Source organism: Phyllostomus hastatus, unplaced genomic scaffold (genome assembly GCF_019186645.2).
Source record: "Phyllostomus hastatus isolate PE091 unplaced genomic scaffold, TTU_PhHast_1.1 phas_scaffold_78, whole genome shotgun sequence".
NCBI classification, from domain to species: Eukaryota; Metazoa; Chordata; class Mammalia; order Chiroptera; family Phyllostomidae; genus Phyllostomus; species Phyllostomus hastatus.
The window spans coordinates 109,928,983-109,952,981 of NW_025334041.1; the positions used below are offsets into that span (position 1 = coordinate 109,928,983).

General features: G+C 36.5%; 1 protein-coding gene and 1 long non-coding RNA gene across 7 annotated transcripts in view; one reads left to right on the forward strand and one right to left on the reverse strand.

Annotated features, from left to right (window-relative positions):
- Window positions 1-602: 602 nt before the first annotated feature.
- Window positions 603-15,690, reverse strand: LOC123811772. The gene is made up of 3 exons (XR_006784440.1): window positions 15,550-15,690; window positions 2,950-3,043; window positions 603-1,291 (listed from the first exon to the last, which is right to left on the reverse strand). It is a non-coding gene; the product is annotated as an uncharacterized LOC123811772 (long non-coding RNA).
- The window catches only part of SLC8A1 (solute carrier family 8 member A1), a 350,799-nt gene continuing 342,007 nt past the window's right edge, over window positions 15,208-23,999 (forward strand). For 3 of the 6 annotated variants that reach the window (XM_045828237.1, XM_045828235.1, XM_045828234.1), the window contains exon 1: window positions 15,212-15,291. The gene's annotated coding sequence lies outside the window, so the exon portion shown is untranslated. Of the gene's footprint in view, window positions 15,292-18,110; window positions 18,243-23,999 lie in introns of all 6 variants that reach the window. The other 3 variants (XM_045828236.1, XM_045828239.1, XM_045828244.1) reach the window with 3 other exon arrangements.

Consider the following 23,999-nt stretch of genomic DNA (forward strand, 5'->3'; position numbering starts at 1 on the left):
TAAAGTAACTTGGCATGGCCGCTAAGAGTGGTGTTTCAATACTCTGGACCCACTGATGTTGTTCTGAATACTTTGCCTCTGCCCCTTGCAGTGTAAAAGCAACCAGATGAAAAGGAGTGTTGTACATCTGAGCATAGACAGAACAGTTCCCCAAACCGTAAAGCCTCTTAGGGTCCAACTTGCCTCCCAAGGTTCTAAAATGAGTGGCCATTTTTTTTCCAACAGAAATTGCCAGTGGCAAATCAAGTTTGATCCCACCAAGGTGAAAAAATGCATCGTATTCATGTTTGTATTCCACCCCATCAGTGCCTTACATAGTTACAGGAGTCAAAAAGGAAAAGAAAAAAGGAAAGGTTTCTAACTCATTACATGATCTTTTTTGTAACATAAAGAGGAGGAAGGTTTTTATTTTTCTTAAAGTTTTAATAATCATAAAGAAATGCTAAACAAAGCACAAAGCATGAGTTTGAGAAACCTTGCTTACGTAGTCACATGTCTGTATTCACAGGATGTGACAGGTATGTGTGATATATGAAGTAAGTCTATAAAATAAGGAGGCTTAGAAACACAGATTTGGACAATAAATTTGTTTTCCAGTGAAGTTTAATTAAATAAGTTATGTTAAAGTGCTTTACAAACTCCTAAAAGATGATATTCAAATATAAAATAGTATAATTATAGATTGTTCAACAATATTTAATGAGCAGCATCTATGGTCTACCCTTGTATATTAGTGAAATGATAACATTGGTAGGAACAAGGAACAATGAAATCGCTTTGCTCATAGCTATACAACTATAGAAAAGAGAGAACAACTAATAAAAAGAGATGGCAGACTGGAGAGGCGATGCATATTAAAGACCATTTAATGATGAGGCATTCTTACCTGTCCAAAATACAACTGGGCTTTGAAATATATTGTTTGCTGAAAGAGCCATTTTATCATTGTATTTTCAAATCATGGAAGCTCAGAAGCTATTATTAAGAATAAAACTAAGTTGAAGAACTTGTTTCCCTCCTCCATAGATAGTATTGCAATTTATGGATGCGGTACAAATGTGGCGACAGAAAGAGACATGAAAGAAGAAAGGTCCTCAGTAACTTTCTACCAGAGGTCACTACTGATTGTATTTGCACTTATTCTCAGCTGCCATCACTCAGTCTCACAGTTGGTCATGGCCTCTCCTTCAAAATAAACCTTCAGTTCTTGATTGCTCCATATCAGGTTGCTGCCATTTCCAGCTGCTTCTGGATCAGAACATACTGCTTTCAGATTTGTCTCTCTAGGTCCCTGAAACAAATACACAAGCACAGAAATGCTTTGAGACATCTTACACTTAGCAGTGTTATTTGAGTCTGTAACAAACTGAAAACAAATCACAATGATTAGTATTGTTATTGAAAAGTTCTAGTTTCCACTTGCCTGTATCTGTGGATAAGAAATTTGTTGAGTTTTTAGAACCAGAGATTCTCTCCCTCCATTATGGTTAAAATTTTACATGAAGGATGAAAATCCTGAAGAAAAGCAGTGATGTACTGAACTTATTTCCTTCAGAAAGCAATCTCATTAAAATAGCTTGTAGATAGTTCCAAGCTATCTTCAATATGATAAGCTCTTGTTCGGAAAAATACGTATCTCCATGCAATGTCTGTACATTTTTCTAAACACTTGCTGTGCCATTTTTATTGTGCTAATCAATGGCTTAAATGCTGTATATAATAATTTATGGGCTTAGATAGCTTTTATGAATCTCCAGACATGGTTAGTTTCTATGAAACATTTACTAACAAGTGGTTTTTGCCAAGTCTCTTGATTTTTCTTTGGAACCAACCAGGGCCAGGTGTGTTTGGATAAATGCTCCCCTGCCTTTTCAGCTTCATCATCATCACTCAGTTCTCCCAAGATGATGCCAATCTTACTGACATTATTCAATCTGCTTCCAACTAGCTTGACAGGATGCCTCCTCATTCATCAGGTCATTTAAAAATCCTCAGTCCCAAATGTTCCCTGGATTCCAATGAGGAAATGGGGAGAGAAGGATACAGTATTCCTACTTTTTCTCTCTCTTCTGTTGTCCAATGATTATAGTCAAACAGCTTGAAATTGCTTACGCTTATTTCAGCTCATCTGTTCAAGCTCTGCCTACTATAACAAAAATACCAACAACAGAAGACTTCTTCCTTGTACTTCATTTTAGTGATAATGCCTCTGCCTGTCCTATTGAGATAAGCCACCCTTGGACATAATCATGTTCTACTAGGCTGTGTACATAGGCAGCTAGAATAAACTTTAAGTGATACATTACTATAACGAGTAAAGCCTTTTAAACATTGATTTTTTTTATAGTCAGGGTCTGGTGACAAATAATCTTCTGAGTGGATTAAGAGAAATATCATTTCACAGGCATTTCTTTAGAAATGTATTTATTTAGAAATGTAACACATTATTTGGTACTACAGACAGATTCTAAAGTACATATTAGACTCAGGTTCTGAAGTCAGGAATACTGTAATCCACTTTAAAGGGAGAACCATGAGACCTAACAGAGGGCAAAGATAATTGAATACTGCTTTATTTTGTTTGCTTTGCTTTTTAAATGAGACACATGACTAAATTCTTCAATAATTCCTAAGAATCACCACCACTCGTCTTGCTTTCTCCTGGAGGGAGGACCATATAATGGTCATCAGTGGACAGCTATGATGGGCTGGAGACCTTGGGGCCCAGGCAGAATTGGAGGCTGTAGTTTGGACTTTCCGTTCTGTTTTTCAGGGGCTTGTACACAGAGGCTTGAATAAATTCCTCGCAAATTTAAAAATACATAAATTTCTGACAGGTCATAAGACATGAGTTTGGATAGAAGTGGAGGCAGGAGAACCTGTCGTTTATAATGACAAAGGAGAGCAAAATCAATCCCTGTGAAGAGAGCACAGGTGAAACAGACTTACGTGAGATCATCTCTTTGGACACCACCAGTCTAGTTAGAGCCAGATTTCCAGTGATGGCTTCAAAGCACCAGATTGTGTAACTTCAGATACCGGACTATAGAACACAAATAAAAATAATGACATCAGGTGAATTAACTGTTCTTGTTATATAGGGCTATCTGAATAAAGAGGCCTCCTGGACACAATCTATAATGGTGAGTACAATGATTCTACTTTGCAATGTTTGGGGCAGAATTTAAAATGTAAGTGATCATATAAACACACATGTTTTTAAACTAGCAGAAGCCTCAACACTTCAATCTGACTAGTGATTACATACGTTCCCTTCTCCTCCTTCCCCTCTACTTCCTCCTCCAATATACTTCATATTAGATTCCATAGTTAACTTGCAAAGTAAAATGTCTGCTTAGGAACAAAGGAAGTACTAAGTATTTTCTCCCAGAGGGTGACAAGTAAGAATCCACCAACTTGCTTGTCTGTAAATATTTGATTTTATGATTGGTCTAGTGTTCTCTTATCATCAAATCTCTTCACATGAAAAAAGTTAAATGCTACAAAAATTCAATTTTGACAGTGCCATAACTCCTCCAATAAACAAACCCAAAAGCAAAATGATGAGCCTGCTGCCAGAGGTCCTTCGGTTTTCCACTGTCTCCTTCAGCTACACTAACCTTCAGCCAAAGTAGACCCCTCACAATTAGCCAAACCAAAGTGCTTCTCTGCTATTACTCACACTCTTCTTTCCCCCTTGGAAAGTGCCTTCTCACTTACTTATTCACGCAGGAACTCAGGACATACAATATATATTTGTTCCTTGATCTGTACCAGTATCTATGTCTCTCTCAATCCTATTCCTGCTTCAGGAGTGAGGAGTCTAATTCAAAATCAGGCAATTATTCCATGAAATCTTAGTTTGTCTTTCTGATGAAGAAGAATTTATTAAACTATCCATTTAGCTATTTATACAGTTAAATATTATATTGAACACCAATGTATACTAAGTATTAATAATATAAGTATATAAAAAAAATTCTGTCTCCTGACTATGGAACTTGAAGTCTAATTGATAGGCAAAACAATAGCATAGTAATTTCCCTCCAGCTGCAGAGTGGAATGGGAGAGGTGGGCAAAGTGTGCTTCAAAAACCTAAATCATACTGGAAGGGCCATCATTTTTCCAGAGGAAGGAACAGCTGATGCAAGCCTTAAAATTCAAGGAGAATTCACTAAATAAAGAAGAGAATGAAGGATATTCCAGGCAGAATGAAAAGGCACAGGGGACATAGCATGAGTGTGAGGAAAACCGAAGTTTCTAAGTGGTCAGACCACACATACACTGCAAGTCATTGGTAGCAGCTTCCATGAAAGGACCTTGGTGGGTGAGTGGCCAGAGGTAAGATTAAGATGTGAATAGGAAGTAGCTCTTGAAACATTTCTGACAACTAAGTGAAGAAATTTATATTTCATTCTGAATGCTTTTGGGGAGTACGGAAATGCTGAACAGGGAATGGCAAAATCAGAATTTGGTTTTGAATGATCCCCAAATACTTAAGCCAGAAATGTAAGAGACAGACATGCTATTACCCTCTCTCCGAATCTCTTACATTTTGTCCACCAAGTCTCAGATTTCACTGTCAAATATGTCTGGGTTCCATCTTTACCTCTTTCTCCTCTGCTGCCACAGTCTTTAACTAGGATCAACCAAGATGTCTTCAAGAATGTTTGAAGGATATGCTAACTGGTGTCTTATCTCTATCATCTGCACAAAACATGAATGATCTTCTAAAGAATGTATATCTGATCATACTGTACTTCTCCTTAAAATGTTTCATTGATGTAATCCTACAAAACATGGTTAAAGAAGATCCTTTAGAGGACTTTAGGATTTAGAGGACCACAGGATTAATATAAGCTAGCTATTCAAAGAATTGAGGGAAAATCAGAATTATATCATAGAGTAAAAAGGCAGTTCAAGGGGTGACAGAAGATATTTACAAAACAGGCCTTATATATACAGTTAAAATAAAATAATCATAAAAGGCACAAATGGCAGCCCTTCTACTAAAGAGAACTGCAGAATGACAAGTGACACCAACCAAGTCCTGCTGAGGGCTGAATGTCTGTGTCTGCCGAAACTCCATATGTTGTAGCCCTAATCCCCAGCATGATGATATTGGGATGTGATGCGCCCTTCATTACCTACAGAGGTAATTTAGTATCAATGATATCATGGGTCTGCAGCCCCCATGAGAGACTGGTTTCATTAGAAGAGGCTGAAGAAACCAAACCTCTCACTCTCTGTCTTATGAAGATATGGCAAGAAGGTGGCCATCTGTAAACCAAGAAGAGGGCCTTCACCAAGAATCCAACTATGCAGGAACCCTGATCTCAGATTTCTAAGCTCCAGAACTCCTGAACTTCCACAGTGTTTCCTGTTTACGTCACCCAGTCTGTGGTATTTTGTTGATGCAGCCTAAACTAAGGAATAGAATAAGGTCCCAATTTGAATGTATGTATATATCAGTAACCAAGATGCCCAATCTAAGTAAAAGGATAAGGTACAGAAAGAAATGATGCCTAGTATTAGGTAGACATTTTTTCATCAGTTAGTAATTTCAGTTCAATAAGGAAAAAATACAAAGATCAAAGTAGGACTGCAGTTTTAAGAAAGGCCAGGCAGAATACCTGGAGGCAGGACAGACTCCAGACTGCTTGCTGGTTCCTGCTGAAAACCAGAAATACAAGCAGCACCAGTAGATGCTCGTAAGAAGCTTGTAATTTTAACTTAAATTTCTAAATATCATCTATTATGCTCAAATTTATATATCATCTCTCTAAAGTTGCAATCTGTTTTTGTTTGTTTGTTTATATTTTTCTGTTTGTTTCTTTCCTGGAAGTATTTAGCAAACTGAATGCTAACTGAAGGAGTAAGGCATTTAGTTACCCAACCATAGGGCAAATAAAACTGATTTTAGCCATCACTGAACCTGGAAGAAGGAAAATGAGTAAGTACTTTGTAAGAGATAGGAGTTGGTGAAAGAAAGAAAAGAAAAGAAAGAAAGAAAGAAAGAAAGAAAGAAAGAAAGAAAGAAAGAAAGAAAGAAAGAAAGAAAGAAAGAAAGAAAGAAAGGAAGGAAGAAAGAAAGAAAGAAAGAAAGAAAAAGAGAGAGGAAGGAAGAAAAGAAAGAAAGAAAGCTTTAACAAAAGCCTGCTCTCTCTATGCCAAGAAAGTTCTGTCCTAGAAAGACAGAGAACATTTTGAAAATATCTGCTTACTCCAGCTAAACACCACAAATAGACACAAGATGGTGATAATCAAAGGCAAGGAGAGACTTTGAAAACAGCAAAAGAAAAACAATATGACACAAGAGAACTTCAGTAAGGTGATTTTCTGACTTCTCAGCAAAAGCAATAAAAGCAAGAAGGCAGTGGAATAATATACTCAAAACTTACAAAGAAAAAAGACTGTCAACCAGAAATCCTATAATCAGCAAAGCTATTTTTTAAAAGACCAAGGCAAAATAAATACTTTTCCAGATAAACAAAAGCTTAAAGAATTTGTTGCTAGCAAACTTGCCCTATAAGAAATACTAAAAGTTCTTCAGGCTGAACTCAAGCAAACCTGGAGGGTAATGTGAAGCCACATAAACAAAGAGCACTAGTAAATGTAACAAAGTAACTGTGAAAGGCATTATGAATGAATATTTTTCTTTTTTTATTCCTCTAACTGATTTAAAGATGAATTGTATAAAATTATGTACATAATGTAATGCTAGGCTTATAACATATAAAATGTAATATATATATTATATATTTGCTAATAATACAAAGCAAAAAGGAGGCAGTTGAAGCAAAGCTGTATTGGTCTAAAAAATAACTATAGGTAGTAAAGTAATACAGTCAAAACTCAGTTCTCAAACATGTCCCATCTCAAATAATTTGGTTCTCCACCAAGTTGTTCAAGGAAAAAATGGTTCAGTTGTCAAACAAAATTTCTATTCTTGACCTGACAACACTTTCATGCTGATACCTGGAAAAAATTACTGTGTTTTCAAACAAATCACTTCTCAGACACCCTTCCAGAATGAATTAAGTTTGAGAACCAAGGCTCTACTGTAATTATAGCAATGTATTATTGGTTTGGTAACATTAATAGATGTAATACATATAATAATAATACCACAAAAAGAGGGACTGAAGTAGAGCTATATAAGGGGAGCATTTCTCTTTTTTTCTTTTTTGATTTAATTTTTATTGTATTTTTTCCATTACCATTTAGTCCCCTTTTACCCCCCTTCCTCCCTGCAATCACCATATGGTTTGTCCATGTCTGTGAGTCCTTTTTTATTTTTGCTCAGTTCCTAAACACCTTAACCCCCCACCACCAGCTGTCATCTGCTCCCCATCTATGATTCAGTCTCTGTTTTTCTTGTTAGTTGAGTTTGTTCATTAAATTCTACCCTTGAATGAAATCATATGGTATTTGTCTTTCTCTGACTGGCTTATTCCACTTAGCATAATGTTCTCCAGGTCCATCCATACTATTGCAAATGACATGATACTGTAAATAGAGAATGCCAAAGATTCTACCAAGAAACTATTAGAACTAATAAATGAATTTAGCAAAGTAGCAGAATACAAAATTAATACCCAAAAATCAATTGCATTTTTTATGCCAATAATGAACTAACAGAAAGAAAATTTAAGGAAACAATCTCATTCACAATTGCTCCAAAAAGAATAAAATGCCTAGGAATAAACCTAACCACAGATGTGAAAGACCTGTACCCAGGAAATTATGAGACACTGAAAAAATTGAAGAAGATACAAATAAGTGGAAGCACATGCCACATTCATGGATAGGAAGAATTAACATTAAAACATATGTACTACATGAAGCAATCTATACATTCAACATAATTCATATCCATATTCCATTGATATATTTCACAGAACTAGGACAAATATTTCAAAAATTTATATGGAACCACAAAAGGCCCCACATAACAATAGTGATTCTGAGAAAGAACAACAAAGTTGGAGGAATCATATTACCTAATATCAAACTATACTACAAGGCCATAGTAATCAAAACAGCATAGCATAGTACTAGCATAAAAACAGATGCATAGATCAATGGAACAGAAAGCCCAGAAATAAACTCATACCTTCATAGTCAATTAATATTCAACAGTGTAAGCAAACACATACAATGGGCTAAAGATAGCTTATTCAATAAGTGGTGTTGGGAAACTTGGACAGATGCATGCAGAAAAATGAAACTAAACCACCTTCTTGTGTCAGGAACCACACCTTCTTGCGTGAGGAACCACCTCACACAAGAATAAATTCAAAATTGATCAAGACTTAAACATTAGACCAGAAACAAGAAAAATCCTAGAAGAAAAATAGGCAGCAAAATCTCAGACATTGCTCGTAGCATTTTTTTTTATCAGATCTATCTCCCCAAGCAAAGGAAATGAAAGAAACAATAAACAAATGGGACTACATCACACCAAACAGTTTTTGCACAGCAAAGAAAATCATGAGAACAAAATAAAAGGACAACCCACAGAATGGAAGAACATTTCTCTATATCACTGTTATTAAGCTAGTTTCAATATGAAGCTGATAAGTTAAGATGTATATAGTAACCCTTGAACAACCATTAAAAAATAATTCAAAAATATAGTGGAAAAAAATCACTTAAGCCCTGGACAGTGTGGCTCAGTTGGTTGGGCATTGTCCAGCAAAGCAAAAGGTTGTGGGTTTGATTCCTGGTCAGGGTACATGCCTGAGTTACAGGTTCAGTCCCCAGTCAGGGTGCATTCAGGAGGCAAACAAACAATGTTTCTCTCTCACATTCACACTTTTCTCCCTCTCTTTCTTCCTCCTTTCCTCTCTCTTTGGAATCAATAAAAGAAAAAATACTTTAAAAATCACTCAAGGAATTAACATGCTACATTAGAATATATTCACTTAATGCTGAAGAAAGCAGTAAAGAAAGAATAAAAGAACAAAAAATACATGAGACATATGTATCTAAAACAAAAAGTAAATTAAACATGTAAATTCAACTACATCAATAATAAAATTAAATGTGCAGTTAAATGTTTGATTAAATCTAATCAAAAGGTGGAAATCATCATACTGGATTAAAAACAAGCAAATAACAATAATACAATCCAATGACATGTTTTCTACAGAAAATACATGTTAGATTGAAAGATGAAATAGATAAAAAGTTAAAGAATAGAAAGTGATAAATTAAGAATTTAGAAATCAGAGGCAGAAGGCTGAAGTGGCTATACTAGTTTAGACAAAATAGACATTAAAATAAAAGTGTTACCAAAGATAAAGAGGGACATTTTATAATAAAAAAGAGCCAATTGATTGGAAAGCTGTAACAATGATAAAAATTAAATTTGCAAATGCTTGTCTAGAATGACCAATAACAAAAGAGAAAAGACTCAAATTATGAGGCTTAGAAAGGAAAGAGTGGACACTATTGTTGACGTTTCAGAAATTTTAAAAAGAGGTGAGAAGGGATACTATGAACAATTGTATGCCAACAAATTGATAACTTCAATGAAATGACAAATTCCTAGAAAGATACAAACTACTTAAGCTGATTCAAGAAGAAATAGACAATCCGAATAAACCTATAACAAGTAAAGAAATTTAAATCGTTCAAAAAAACTACCCATTTAAAAAAAAACGAAGATGGCTGTATTTTCCATCTGAAAATGAAATTAAGAAAACAATTCCTTTTACAACAGCATCAAAAAGAATAAAATACTTAAGAATAACAAAAAATGCAAAATTTATATTCTAAAAACTGTAAAATATTGTTTAAAGAAATTAAATAAATGGCAAGCATCCAATGCTATGCACTGGTAAACTTAATATTGTTAAGATGGCAGTATACCCTAAGCAGTATACCCCAGAAATACCCTGGGGCAGTATACGCCAGAAATTCAACATAGTTTCTACCAGAATATCAGTGGACTTTGTTATAGAAATTGACAATCTGATTCTAACATTCATAGTGACTTAAAAGAGACCCAGAATAGCCAAAATAATACTGAAAAAGAAGAACAAAGTAGGAGGACTCACACATTCTGATTTCAAAACTACTACAAAATAATGTCATGAAGATGGTGTGTTACTGGCACAAGGAGAGACATATGGATCAATAGGAAAAAATCTGAGATGCTAGAAATAAACCTCCACATCTAAGATCAACTGATATTCAAAAAGCACACCAAGATTATGCAATGAGGATAAGTAGTCCTTTCAGCAAATGGTTCTAGGACAAATGGATTGCTGATACAAAAGAATGCAGTTCATTTTATATATTGTAGGAAAGATAACTCTAAATAAATGAAAGACCTAAATGTAAGCACTAAAGCTATAAAACTCTTAGAAGAAAGCATAGGGACAAATTTTTATGACCTCATATTTGGCATATGATCCCAACAGTCTGAGCAAAAAAAGAAAACAACAGATCTATAGAACTTCATCAACATTTAAAACTTTTGTGCTTGAACAAATACCATCAAGAAAATGAACAAATCCACAGAATACAAGATAATATTTGAAAATCATATATCTAAGGGATTTGTGTCTGGAGTGTATAAAGGACATTTATGACTCAATAATAAAAAAGACAAGTAACACAGTTTTTTCCAATAAAAATGGCCAAAGAATCTGAATAGGTATTTCTCCAAAGAAGATACACTAATAAAAAATAAGCATTTGAAAAACTGTTCAACATCATTAGTCATCAGGGAAAGCAAGCCAAAACCACAATGAGATACCACTTCACAAACACTACGATACTTGCAAAAAAGTCAGAAAACACAAAAGTCAGATAAAAAGCATGTAGAAAAATTAAACCCTCCTACACTGCTGGTGAGAATGTAAAATGGTACCACTGCTTCAGATAGCAATTGGGCAGTTCTCACATGATTGAACATAGCATTATCAGCAATTCCATTCCTGGGGACACAGCTAAAAGAAATGAAAACAAATGTTCATGCAAACATTTGTACAGAAATATTTATAACAACATTGCTCATAATTACCAAAAGATGAAAACCATTCTAGTGTTCATTAATGGATAAATGGATAAACAATATAGGGTGGATCTACATAATGAATTATTAAGAGGACTAAAGTACTGATCCCTGCTACCAATGGATGAACTTTGCAAAGTGAAAGAAGCCAGTCACCAACAACTACATACTATATGATTCCAGTCCTACAATAGCGAAATTTGTAAAGACAGAAAGTAGATTAGTGGTTACTTGGGGCAAGGGAGAGTGGAGGGACTGGGAAGTGATAGAAATGTTTTCAAACTGATTGTGGGGATGTTTGCACATATGCGTGAATATACTGAAAAACATTGAATTAACTTGGTGATTTGTATGGAATGTGAAAAAAAAGTTGTTAAAATAAAGAAATCTGAACATGGTGCTAATGGAACCCCACTGCGACTAATTATTATGTCAATGATGGTACTGGAAACAGGTCAAAAAAATTGCCTTAGAAGAGATGTTTGAGGTGGTTCTTCCAGGGTAAGCGCCATGTTTAATCTTTTCCTCATTTCTAGTTTTGCAAGATGCAATGGGCATTTTGTATTTTCCTTCAATTCTTTCAAAAACTTGCTGTGTGACTTAGCAAGTCACTTATAAAAGAGTACCCCCACATCATTACACAAAAATAACTTATTGTTTAAATCACACAAAAAAATAATATCTATGATCTTTTAAAAACTTACAATCCTCACCCCTCCTTAGTAGTAATAGTTGGTGTCAGCTATCAGCGCTAAGCAGTCTGTGCTAATGTGGTGGCCCATTGAGTTGGGTAACTTGAAACATTAGATAATCTTCCTGGATAAATTAGAATGGTGTCAATATTTCTGAACACTCTGTTTTCTATCTCCTTTGAGCTGACAGTCCCTACCCAGATGGACAATGGGATATTTGAAGTTCTTATACTTTACACAGCAGGGAGGGTTGCTAAGCTAATGATCACCAGTTGAGATTTAACTATCATTTACTCATTTTTTACTCATTTACTGATGCAGGTAATTCTTCAACCAACTTGTTGTACTATATATAGTAAGCAAGTAAGGCTTGTTTACTCTAAGACAGACACGCTAACAAATGTGGGAGATACAGAGTTGGCAAATAACATGGGGCCCATGTCCTCCTGGAGCTCACAGTCAATGGCCAAGGGCAGACAGTAGGAACAGACTACAGCAATATGCTGTGTGTTCTTTGGAACACCTGGTTATAAAGTCAGAACAGACTTCAGAAAGGAAGACACACTGAGCTGAATGTTAAAGGACTGAAATATGTTCTTCTGGCCAAGGTGAAATGTGTGTATGTGTGCACATAATTTGGGGCAGAGGTGCAGGACATTTCACTGAAAAGAACAGCATGTGCAAAGCACCCCATCATGAAACAGCATGCCCTCAAGCTTTGTACGACACCCTCCTTCATGGAGTTAGGCAAATATATCCATACATTAATCCTGACTTTCGCATCTACAGGGTTCAAAGGAGACCAATTTAAGCTCTTTCTAAGGAACATGATAGGCCTTTAACCTCTTTGTCAGGATATCTTTTCCTGTCCACACACCCCACAGCCTCTTCCAGAACTGGGAAAGATCCCCCAAGCCCAGGGTGCTCACTGTCCAAGTTAAGAGCATGCCATCTCAGTTTGGCCAGGCCAAAATAGGCCAATAGATTTTGGAACATATCCTCTTTTTCATACCTTAGCTGCTCCTAACTTCGGTGCAGAATTCACAAGAGGTTTTAAGTTAAGCCCGTCAGAGCGTCTGCAAATTCTTCTTTGAACAGAAAGCAGACGCCTGGTCCCTGTTATATGTAACTATGGAGTCACTGCGGGCCCCATGTGTCAACCACCTTGTATATTAAATAAACAGTACCTTACATTGATATAATCTCGTACAATTTATGAAGATGTACCACACACAGCAACTCATAGTATAATTCTCAGGTTAGAAGGTCAAGTGTTCTCTTGACTAGCAGAGAAGAAAATAGAACTCCGCAACATGACCAACGTCATTCAGCTAGTCAGTAACAGAGGCAGGGCCAGAGCACATTTTTTTAATTCAAATCCTGAGTTCACAATCTGGAATCTGCTTTTTGTATTAATTTTGGTTTCATTTTTCTCTCATCACAGGAAGTTCAGAGGTGGGTAAATTCAGAGTTGTGACAGCGAATCAATGATGTTTGGTCCACCTTCCTTATTTCATAGGTCTTTGTCCTCTGCCCGTCCCCTCCTGGTCACCAAATGACTGCTGCAATTTGAGGCTTCAAGTTTGCTGTCTTGGAAGGAAATAAGTGGAAGGGATACAGGGACAAGAGGCCCAAAAGCTGAGCCCATCAGGTTTTAACAAATAAATAGATGCTTTCCTGAAGTCCCTCCCAGGGGACTCCGGTTCACACCTGTTTGACCAAACTGAGTTACACGGCTATTTCCAGCTGCCAAGAACAATAAGAAAAGAGTTTTACTTTTGGATTTCTAAAATAAAAGAAGGCAAGGGAAGACAGGACATTGAATAGCTCCTGGGTAAGGTAATCATGTACAATGTCCATCTCTGAGCTATGTTTGGTCAGCTTTTTAAATATCATATCTTACTTTTCATTAGATATATATTATTATATAGAGAATATGTTATGCATGTATTATATATAATATATTATCTAGATAATACATGACATAAAGTAAATTATTATATAGAATATGAAAATATATACATATCTGATTGGATTTAAATGGGAAGAGGTTAGACTGTCAGAATATATTGAATAAAACACTACAACCTTGGCCTCTTCTTGTTCTGGCCTAAGTGCTTTTACACAGAGATTGGTGAAATGTGGGATTCTTCAAACTTGCCATTCGTATGCCCATTTTGTACTCTTCTCTCTTTTTTCTTTTATTTCTTTCATAGGAATGTTAAAGTGTAAACAAAGTAGAAAGGATAACATAGTGAACCCCTTATAGGCAGGTAGGTAGGTGTTTTGTCTACCCCTCCTTTTTCTCCTCTGCAATTTTTAAAGCAAACATTTCATTTCCGTACACCAAAATGAACTACCCCCCTATGCCTCAAATGTCTTTTTTCTTCTTCAAACAAGAGACTCTACAAGAATTTTAACATAGTTTTGAGAAAAAAATTACCAATGGAAAAAATGTTACTTGAAAATTCTCCCCCCACCCCTCTCTCTTCTTCTCCTCTCTTTCCATATTTTGATCTCTTGTTACACAAAAGTAACAACAAATTTTCAAAAGGAGAGATAAATTTAAAAACTGAAAAGCTAAGCAGAGTTGGGGCAACCCTCTGGGGGTACCTCTCACCTCTACTACTCAGAGCAGGATTTATGACCCCCTTCCCCTATCTTAAATTTTAGGTCACAATTATGTGTTTTTTAAAGTATCACTGGCACTTAAAAAATGTAGCAATCAGTATTCTATTAGGTTTACATCCATAACATTAAAAAAGTTTTCTAAATCTCAAACCATATGCTCTGTATATATAACTTACTTAGTAGGAACTGCTGCAATATCCTAAATGAGAAGCTGTTGAAATAAGAAGCTGGCCTCTCCTTCTCTTTTAGAGATTTTGATTACTTTGACCTTCTGCCGCTACCTTATCCTTTAAGACAAATAATCCGGCGTGTTAACAACTATTCCTAATTAAATAAATAATTTTGTATTTATTTATGCACACACAATGCCATCCATTTACTCAGCCATTCATTTATACATTCATTCATTCACTAACCGTGTCTTGGGCCCCCCACGCATCTTATTCTTACAATGTTTAAGGATGAAGATCCTGGGACTCTGACTGTATCTTTTTTTTAATAAAGCTAAGCAAACCCACACTCTGAAAGCTCTCTGTGGGAATCAGAAACTGGTAGTTTCCTGAAGGTCTGTAGAGGAGAAATGTCAATCTGAAAAGGGTATTTGCAAAAAGGCACAGTGGCAGGATGGTGGGGTGAGAAACGGGCCTGGCTGGAAGGCTCTCTATATGTGTATTTTTATCATCCATGTGTTGGATGAAGCAGGGAGCTGCCAGATAGCTTCTTTTCGACAGCTTGGAGTTACTGTTGGGAACAGATCCATGTATGGAAGCGAAAGCCGAAAGGCACAGATAAGCGGAGATCCAGCTATGCAAACCATGTTTAGAGACACTTAAAGGACAAGCATCCCAGGTCCTTTCTTTCTGGTAAATCTGGAGAAGCCATCACACCGGGTCTATTTTCACATCCAGCCCATGCGGACCACGCAGCCCAGGCTTCACAGAGGTAGGTGCAGGGCTTTTGTGATGAAAGTTATCTCAGGGATCGTTCGTGAATATTCCCTCCCAAGCTCTTGTCCCTTGAGGGAAGCTGCCAGACAATATTTTGGGAGAAAAGAAAAAGAAGGAAAGATTTGAGTTGGGGTTTGTGACTAAGAGGTAGTTAACAGCTCTGCCTTCACGAGACAGGGCAGCCTGGTTACAGAGAGAAAGTGACAGCACAGAATCATTGCCAAATATAATCCCTTTGCCCGGGGTCACTTACCGTTCAGATTTTTGTGGATATGACTCTCCCTCGGTATTGCCAGCACCTTGGGAATGGGCCACAGCTTCCAGTGGATTCTGATACTGTGTGTTTTAGGGTGGGGGAGGCAGGACTTGCCCTTTCCTTAGTTTGTTCCTCCAAAGCCAGCGTAAACTCCTGTGTGGCTAGTCCTTCCTTAGACATAGGAAGAGCTGCTTGTAAACGACATTATTATTTTTGGCAGCTGAAGTCATTTTTGCAGCGTTTCTCAGCAGATTGGAGTTTGATTACATCCTGTTCAAAGATTCTTGGGTTTCTTTCACAAGCTCGGGGTCTCGCACAAGTTGAAATTGCTGAAACCAGCTGTAGACACTGGACTTATCTCAGTACCTTTCACATTTTCTTGCTTTCTTTTTTGCTAATGACTGAATAACGTGAGATCTTGAGAAGAAAATTTTCCAAAAGCTATCGCCGTTTTGTCATTAGGGATGAATTGGAAATAGCAGATTGTGGCTGAATAACAGAAGCCGTATATCTCAGAGGTGCAAAGAAAAAGTATGAACGTGAAGACAAGAACATTTCCATTCTCTATATGCCTCTAGTCTATTTTCTAGAATGCTGGTTAAGCTAGCCAAATAATATCTATGACACATAAAATGCTACTCCAGGTAATTACCAAATTATAATCATTAGTTCATGAAAGACATTTTTTTAAAAATTGTTAGCAAAATCTGAAAACTCCTGAAAATGCAAAAGTTGAAGGAAAAAAATTACAAATCGTATTTGTGAAATGTGTATGTTTTTCCAAGATTTAATTAAAAGAAATTTTAGCCAAGATAATGGAATTTAAATTCAAGATTTCTCTTGTTGAGAATAATGAGTCTATATTTCAAGTAGTATTTGAGCCAACTATTCATTTAACTAAAAGTTTTCAATCTTATGACAGAGCATAATAGGAAAAGAAGAAAGAAAAATTGAATGTGATTTTTCCTTCCCTGATGACAAAACATGACATGGAAAATTATTAATAAATGAGTGTAAGAAAGTAATAAAATGTTTGTAATACTAACCAAAGAGATGCTCACTGGGTGAATTAGTAAGCTGGCTAAGGCAGTTCGCTTAAGGGATATACATGAAATGACTTTAGTTATGTGGTGGTTTCCTTCAGGTAGCAACGGTTCCATAATACCAAAAAAGTTGCAAAAAAAGAGAAAATATGGTTCTACTTCCATAATAATACTAAAATGGGGATGTTTTCATTAGATTATTCCTATTTACACTGAGAACACATTACATTAGCAACACATTCACACTTACTCTTTCCACATCTCTAAAATAGGCTATTTTACTTCACTTAAAAAGACAAATATTCTGCATCAGAGAGAGAGAGAATGGAAGGGAGAGAGACTAAACTATGCCTTCTTTTTAAAAAAACTAACAGCAACAAGCTGTCATAACTCTAGCTAAAGTGAAACAGGCTCACAAAAGGATGGTTTGAAAATACTTAATTAAATACTACATATCAACCAGCTTTCCAAAAGGAACAGCACAGCAGGCATTTTGGCAATTTTCAACATGTAAAAGATTGTTCTAAATTATGTCACTGGCATTTGTGATCAGATGCAATACACACATGATGTCATAGACCATTTTCTCATTTGTTGACTGACAAGTTCATTTCAAGCGTGTACTCCTCATGAGCAATGTCTGCTCCCATTTTTCTTAGCAAAAAATCCTAGTAAGTGTAATATAAGTAATAAACAATGACTTCCTGCTGTTTTTATACATGGTGTGTCAATATCTATGAAAAAGGTGACAGTCACGCTACTTACCCTTTGGAGTTATGACTTCTTGAGCATTCAGTTAAGACTATACATGGAGAAAGTCTTGAAGAGATCAAATATTGAGAAGGTAATCGAAGTACTGACAGTCTTATATGAAAACAAATGACTTGAATGTTCTATATACGCTACAGTTAGCTGAGATGTGAAACAAATTTGTGGTGGCCACGAATGATAGAAAGGTTAAAGCGTGTCCTGATACTGCATGGTACCAATTTAAGACTTCTGTCTATATAACAGGGCCAGACTGGGTCGCTCCCAGGCCTGCTCAATGAGCAGAAGGAGCAAGTGTTTTATTTTCTTTTTTTAAAACCTTATTCACTTTTAAACCTCACTTATTCATAAGCCATCAATCCTCAATCAATAAGCAACAGGATATACTTATTGATTTTTAGAGAGAGAGAAAGGGAGAGAAAGAGAAAAGCATTGATCCATTGCCTCTCGGACACACCCCGACCGGGAATCAAACCCGCAACCTTTTAGTGTATGGGGCGATGCTCCAACAAATGGAGCTGCCATCCAGCCAAGATAAGGAGCAAGTGTTTTTAGGGGCTTTGAACACTATCCTTGAATATAGGGGGAAATTCATATGAAGAGTCAGAGTAGAGATTGCTCTTCGAGAGGCATGGGAAAGTTTAGCCCATAGGAAAGGTCATTAAGTTTCAAGGAAATGATAGCTTTGGTTACTCTTTTCAAAAGAAAACCACCTTAGGAACTGTAAATAAAATAAATTTTACTCAGGTGATTAGAAACTCTGGGACATCCAGACAAACCACTGAAGATTTTTAAGAACTTTAAAAATGACAGAAGGCAGACCAGGAGATGGCACGGCGGAGGAGTTTGGAAACCGGAGAGGCTGCACCCTTGTCTAAGGTCAGTCACTGGGAAGGGAAGCTTCCCAAGACTCCAGATCATGTGGTTTTCTGATCAGAACTGATCTCCTGTGCTGCACCTCTTCCAATTTTTTTAATCTTAAAGTCACCTGATATTTTCAAGTGTCACGGCGAGATATTAGGAAAAAACTTCATGCCAGAAATTGTGTAGATGTAGTTTTAAGGTATACAAAGTAATGGAAGGGGAACAAGTTGTCATGGCACTTGGTGCTGCTGAGGAAAAAATAGACTTTCCTATGCCATTGACTTCTTCCCCTGAAATGAGTCTCAGTTCTCAATTCTAACTGCACATTAGAATCACCTGGGTGAGGAGGGTGATGTCTACCACACACCTCAATGAACTAAATGTGCTGATGGGGTCCCTCCCCGTGAGGGCAGTTATTTTTTCAATATGCCCCATGATATTTTGAGGGTATTATTGTCCCCCAAGTGATAATAATAGGTATCTTATAAGTCAAGTATCCATATTATTAGTCATCAGAATATTTTTGAGTGTAGAAAAGGGGAAATATTAATAATTACACCAGATCAACAGAAGTAAACTGGGAATGTCCCAGGCAAATTGGGACATATGCTTGCCCTAATTAAAAGGCTCTTTCAAGAATAAATGAGTATTGAGTAGGTGTTCAAAGGAAAGCAGCTACCAATTCTTTCACCAAATACTACACTTATAACATATAGATTACAAATAATTCCATGAAAAAATAAAGTAGGGACTACTAGATTAAACCCAGGTAAACTGATTGTTTTCTGAAGGAGCTCTTGGAGGTTTTTTTTTTTAAGATTTTATTTATTTATTTTTAGAGAGGGAAGGGAGGAAGAAAGAGAGAGAGAGAGAAACATCAATGTGTGGTTGCTGGGGGTCATGGCCTGCAACCCAGGCATGTACCCTGACTGGGAATCGAACCTGCGACACTTTGGTTCGAAGTCCACACTCAATCCACTGAGGTACTCCAGCCAGGGCTTGGAGTTTTTATTAAGTTAATTTATCTTAAGAATATCTAAGCACTGTTTATGGCATACAGTATTTTTCAAAGTCATTTGTCCATAGATTTTATTTTTTCAAAGAGATAGTATTGTATGACCCCAGCCTTCTGGTGAACTCAATATGGGGAGTAATGAAAAGTATGGTTCAGTGGAATGGGCAATGAATGTAATCCCAAGATTTTATCCAGTACAAACAATAACTCAGTGGTGTGGGGAATTCCAAACCACAATTTAGGAAGAGCGTCGCTCTGATTTAGTAGCTACCAAAATGCTGAGTTTCTTCTGATCTGGAGAGACAAAGAAGCCTTTCCTGTTTTCCATAAAAATCTAATATTTGCTTTGTTCTTGTGTTTCTACATACTTCAGTTTATGTCTGGAAATTTTTAAAAGTAGTTTCTCCTTCTCCTCCAGTAAGGACTTGGGGTCAGAGTCAAGGACAGCAGGCCAGGAACAAGTAAACAAACAAACAAAAAACAAATTCTGAATTGCTATTGACACAGAAGCCAGAAACATGTACGAAAAACTGAAGTATGTAAAGTATGAAGGCAAAAAGATGAGATCAGAAATGGAAGAAGCACCTAAACTTATCAGATAGATACTCAAGCAGAAAGTTGCCCTTGGTCCCGGGGTAGAGGCTATTGCTGGTAGCTGACTTCCCATACACGCTGATGGGAGTTGGGCATGTGAGCCAGCAACCAAAACACTTAGGAACTTTCACCAACTTTTAGACATTGGCTTACAAATGATTCATAAATTTTAATAAACTGCTTAAAGAATACCTCTTTAAATCTCTTCTTTTAACTAATCTTTCCTTAGCAGGGTTTGGATTACCCTCCTCTAGCCTCCTATAACTACTAGTAACAACAATAGCTGATGCATAAAGCATTCCTCTGTCCAGGTAGTTTAAGATCCCTTAATGTTAGAGGTTAGGCTGGCTTGACTTTGAACATTGACACTATATTTGCTTATTTGCAATCTTACGGCTCCTCTTTCAGTCTCCAGAGGTCCTCAAAGACTATTGGTTGGTTCAGCATTCTTTTTAAAGACATTTTCATATATCAGAATGTAATTTACTTATTCAAAGTTTCTGAACAAATTTAGAACAGCTAGGTACTGTTTTACCATCACTTTTATATTTGACTCTAGTTTCCCATTACTGATGTTGACTATCTACCCTCCCATCCATACATCTAATTGTCTATTAAACCCATTTCTGAAGATCCCCTAGCTCAAACTTAACATGTTCAAAATGAAACTCCTTATTTTTACTATCCTTCTGACTGATTTTCCTGGTTTATCTAACTCTTTGATTAACCTTAAACCAAAAAGGCAGCCTAGGCCTTTTCCCTTGACTTGTTATCTCTCTTCCACAACCAATAAGTCCCTAAATCCTATAGTGATACCTCCTGAATGTCACTCACATCCATTACCATTGCTGTTTATAATTTATTACATGAGTGATTGCAATAGCTTGCTAAAACATGCCGTTCCTGCAGCCTAGCCACCTCATCTCTCCTCCACTTTGTTGACAAAGTGAGCTTGCTAAGACACAAGTTTGATTAGGCATACACGTGTGTGAAATCTTTTAATCAATCCCTACAACTTCTAAGATAAAATCCAAACTCCTTAGGTTAGTGCCAAAGATTCTTGAAATTGTAGCCCTGTCTATGTCCCTAAGCTTGTCTCTTTCTACCTCCCAATAAACATTCTTTGTCCCAGCTTTACCAAATTACTTGTGATTTATTACAGTAGTCAAGAGTGACTCTGGTCTCCCTTTTCTTACATGTTTATTACCTTCTTTCTTCAGTGTTTTTGTTCTCTTTTCAGTTACCAAATGCTGCTGTTGCTTTAAGACTTAGTACAAAAACCATTCTCTCTTTGACTCTCTCCTTTCCATCATCCCATTCTGACTTGTATTCTCCTTTGTGCTCCTGCTGTACCCTGCCATGACAATATCTAGTATGGTCAACTTGTATTTGTCCACTTCCTCATTAGACTGTCAGCAACTTGGGGACATGTACTTACCTTACGCATCCTTATGTATGAAGGGCTTGGCACAGTATCCAACCATACAATGGGCATAGTCCACTATGATAAATGTCTATCAAACAACAAAATGAACATGTCAAAATAACTCTCATTGGATGAAGAACTAGAAGAAAATGTTCTCTAAGGAGTTGTGTTTTTCTCTTGTCTCCCACATTCCTCAAGCAGGGGATGTATCCCTTCATCATTTAGCTTCAAACTGTTAAGCTGATTTTAAGAATCCTATTTGTTCTTTACATTCCAAGGTCCACCTGACTAACTTATAAACAGATTTTTGTAACATTACTCATTCCCCTGTTGAAGGATGTGTGGGCTCTGGATGTTTAACTTCAAAATGTACAGTCAATTTATTGTAAGGCTATCCAAAGTCACCGATCACAGAAGGTGGCAACCTCTCAGCCTCCAAGAGAGAGGACTTCACCCAGAAGAGAGGATAATTGAAATCTGTCTCTTTTAGTTGAATATTCTCTTTTTAATTATTTTATCTTTCAATGTTCGCAAATATTCTGAGAATAACTTTTTAAAAATCAAGCACTGGTTTATCTGCTTATAAAGGGCAAACACAACACATGGTGATAGTGAGAAGCTTCTATTAGCATTTTTAGCAACATTATCCAGATCTTGATCCAACTGTTTGAAGTACTTGCCACAGAGCAGTATTTTCTCTCTTTCAGATAGTTCTGAAATCCTTTTAGGTAATGCTTTGAGAAATTTTATTTTAATCACACAATACCATACACCACTGGACAATACCACACACCACTGGACATGTGGATCTGGAAACTTGTCTTAGTTTAACAGTGTGTATAAGTAAATAGACCAAGTATACATAGTCAAATGATGTTTATTTAGAGCAATATGGACATGCCATTTAGATAACATCTAAAAATTTAAATGGATTCTAAAACTTGACTTAAACTTTATATTATTCCATTTATTAGAATCAAAGTGTTTTCTAACAGCAAGAAATAAATAATAAAAAGGGTTGGTTGTCTCACAATTGCTGAAAGAGTTTTCTCCAGAGCTCTTCAAATGTAGCCCCTGAATGGGCCTGCTTTATTTCAAAAAAAAAAAAATGCCCTGACTGATGTGGCTCAATTGTTTGGGCAACATCCTGCAAACCAAAAGGTTGCCATTTCGATGCCCCTTCAGGACACATGTCTGGGTTATAGGTTCAGTCCCCAGTCTGGTGCATGCAGGAGGCAACTGATCGATGTTTCTGTCTCTTATCAATGTTTTCTCCCTCTCTGTCTCCCTCCCTTCCCCTCTCCCTCTAAAAAATTTTTATGAATACATAAAAAATAAATGATACCATTTGAGAAAACAATAATTTATGGCAGCTAACAACTGAATAATCACTGAGAGTCCTTTATGGCAAAAGCTAACACTATCAGCGAAGGAGGTGTGTCTTTAAACGGGCACTGGTTTCACTGTGTAGAGATGAAAAGGCAAACAAGCACACTGGAAACCCCAAATCCTGGCTTCAAGTTCCCATTCTGTCACAAAGCAAATAGTTAGCAAGTCACTAATCTTCTCCAGACCTCTGTTTCCTCTGAGGGATGAGGAAGTTGTATTTCATAATGACTGGAATGCCTTCTCGCTGTGAAGTCCGTGGTCAAAAGTTGTGCGAGACAATGAAGTAACAGACTTGTGAGAAGGCTCTGGTTGCATATGTTAGATTTCTTACTCACTGATACATCTGTGATTTGTTCCTACACCCACTCTTTGTTCTTGATATTGTTTACCATTTTTACGTAAGGTGTCCTTATCTTTGTCATCTGATGCAGAAATCAGCAGGCATACTCAGGAAAGAAATAAAAACACACTTGAAGAATTTGTTCTGAATGTGGACCCTTTTCTGCTCTCCTACACATTTAATATAAAATGTGTTGACCTCAGATGATGCTTTACTTTCAGACATAGAGAGAATTATTATTATTATTATTATTACTACTACTACTACTATCATTTGTTGAGCTACTGCCTTGTAAGCTGACATACCAGAATTTGAAGGTATGCCCACTTGACACTAAAATCTATGCTCTTTCTACCATATGTTTTGACTTGGATCCTTAAATTGGCAATTTTTATTATCGTGGACACTAAAGAAATCATGTCTATGAAAAATCATAAAATTGCATATCAAGTGATATTTAGCTTTACAACTTTATCTTCACTTTATTATAGTGCATATGTTAAAGGTAAACAGAATACAAAATTGACAAATCTAATGTCAGCCTTCCAGTTGTGCCCCCAACAATATGACTTTTCACTTCAGCTTTAGATTCAAGTCTTCTTTTGTAAATAAATGATAATAACATAGACTTCACTGGTTTTCAGGGGTGACCAAATGCAATAATGAATGACAAAGCATATAAACGTGACACATGGCAAAGAATTCCTCTTTATTTTTCCCATGAATTTACCTCTGTATTTTCCTTAGAAAACACAACTAAGAGCATCAGAGAGAAGGCCGAGGCAGCTCTGCCAATGACTGACACAAATTACATCCATGAATGAATGACATGAATTTTTCTGAACATCAGCCAAAGAGAAGATGAAACTAAATAATCTCTAGGTCCTACTTGGCTTTACATATTATATGTATGATTTATTCAATCTCCAAAGCAATTTTTCATGCTCATGTTTCTTCTTTGAAACGTGGAGCTTATTTTCAATGTTTGCACTGAAAACATTTTTCAAA